The sequence below is a fragment of the Aquarana catesbeiana genome, linkage group LG08 (genome assembly GCF_042186555.1).
Source record: "Aquarana catesbeiana isolate 2022-GZ linkage group LG08, ASM4218655v1, whole genome shotgun sequence".
Lineage (NCBI taxonomy): Eukaryota > Metazoa > Chordata > Amphibia > Anura > Ranidae > Aquarana > Aquarana catesbeiana.
Window position 1 is genome coordinate 5221713 of NC_133331.1, and position 2350 is coordinate 5224062.

The following is a 2350-nucleotide window of genomic DNA, read 5'->3' on the forward strand; positions in this document are numbered from 1 at the left end:
CAAAAAAAGCCCTTGTGAATTTGATAAGCCTTTTTTGGGGTTAATTCTCCTTTAAGGGGGTGTGGCAGGGGGCGTGTCCTATGCCTACATGCGTTTGGTAGTAGATGTCCCTCATTCCCATCTCAACACTGTGTGCTTTACACAACACCGCCCCGCAAAACTCACACAGCGCCGGGGACTCGGGCAGAGCGCCGAACAGCGCAGGCAGGGGAAGGAGACACCGGCACGGGAAACCCCATTCAAAACCCGTACTGTCCAGGTGAAGAGGGCTTCCATAGGTGCCGGAATGGCAGACAAAAAGCCCTGAATTGAGTAATAATCAGACAGATGAAGTAACTCTTGATGTCTTTACAGGTAAACAAGATGTTCAATGTCAGCAGTGAAATGGAGTCAGACATATATTACAACCCTGAGCGCATTTTCACAATCCTGGTTTTATCTCTCACTACTCTGGTGGGTGTCCCCGGCAATGCTCTGGTGCTTTGGGTTACCGGAGTGAAGATGGAGCGGACCGTGACTACCATTTGGTTTGGGAACCTTGCTCTGGCCGATATCCAGTGGCGTCTCCAGCTTTCAAATTTAGGGGGGGCACATGGGGGGACAGGGACAAAAGTAGGGGGGCAACTATAAAATGCATATATATATATATATATATATATATATATATATATATATATATATATATCCTGGGGCCCTTTACTACGACCCCACAACGGCCCTTTCACATGTTCTACAGTGAGCTCCCTTCCTACTGTATTGGGGTCCCCCAGGGTGGCAGAAAACAAGAGATATATGTCACCAGCATATCAAGAAAATATAAGGATCTAAAGCAGTGGGAGAACTATCAGGGTTGCAAAGGTTGTCTTGCCTCCGGGCCCTGGTGTTCTGCCACTGTGGGGTTCCCCAGCCTCCTCTTGCTGTCCTGCCCCTGCTATTGGCAGCGCTGGTCTGGCATCTCTTGGAATTTACAGGCTGGTTCTCCTGTCCTAAGGATGGGAGAAATCAGTCTGTTTTTTCAGTAACTGAGAGTCCTGGTGGAGTCCTTCCTGCAACTCGCTCTTCTCCCTGCCAATGAGGATGCAGGTAAAGGAGCAGATCAGGCGGCTGTGGTTGTGTGAACGCTCGCATTATGCAGTGTCAGCGAGCAGGGGAGGGGGGAGGAATCACCCGCAGGAGCTGACTGGGGACTCTCTCCCTCTTAGACATTGATTTTTTGTAAAAAAAAAAAAAAAAAAAAAAAAATTTTTTTTTTTTGGGGGGGCACATGGTGGGGCACAGCATAATGTTGGGGGGGTCAGGGCCCCCTCTGGCCCCCCCTAGGGTCGCCATTGCTGATATCATGTGCTGCTTGTGTCTTCCATTCTTTATAGCGCAGTACTTCTACCCAGACTGGCTGTACGGTCCTGTCCTCTGCAGGATGTTAGTGTTCATCCTCTTCTTTAACATGTATACCAGTGTCTTCACCCTGGTGGCTATCAGCGTTGACCGATGGATTCTGGTTGTCCATCCCGTGTGGGCCCGAAATCACAGAAGAACCAAAATAGCGTGGATGATATGCTTGGCTATTTGGATGTTGTCCTGTGTGATGTGTCTGCCTGAGGCCTTCTACAAGAGATATGACACCTCTGATAACAGGACCTTCTGCGATTCAGAACCTCACATAATAGAGTCCTTCTATCTTACATGTGCAATGTTTGGATTTCTGATCCCTCTTATTATCATTTGTATCTGTTACATTCATCTGGCTTTTGCAGTAAAAAATATCAGATTTTCTGAAGTAGGTAGAAGAACCATCAAGATGTCAATAAGTGTTATTGTCGTTTTTTTTCATCACCTGGGCCCCCTACCACATCATAGGAGTAATCGTGCTATACACTGACAATGAGGTACTGGACATCCTGTACCTTGTCTCACATTCTCTGGCCATATTCAATAGTTGCATCAACCCAATACTCTACGTCTTCATGGGGAAAGATATGAAGCAGAAGTTGAGTGAGATCATGCAAAATATATTTAGGGAGAACGTATTATCCCCACTAGGCAATGAGGACCAGCACACCACAGAAGAAGAAGAAAGCCTCCCTATATAATGTATGAAATGGTTTTGTAGATATTTTAGCGTTTTTAGCTTTATTAGTGATTGTAATCAACTGCCTTCTCAACATCTTATCATTGCGTGTTAGGGCGGCCATACCGTATGTCTTGAATAAGTCACATGGCATCAGGGCTTAGTGCTTATTGACCATTTGGGGTGATAGGTGTTATCAGTATATGTGCACCCCCCTCCCCCCCTCCAAGTTGTCCAATCTGTCCACCGATCACTAAGCTGGAACAAGTCTTTGTATCTGTA

At 46.5% G+C, this 2350-nt stretch overlaps 1 pseudogene; it reads left to right on the forward strand.

Moving 5' to 3' along the window:
* Nucleotides 1–342: 342 nt before the first annotated feature.
* Nucleotides 343–2090, forward strand: LOC141105200 (C3a anaphylatoxin chemotactic receptor-like; annotated as a pseudogene).
* Nucleotides 2091–2350: the final 260 nt, after the last annotated feature.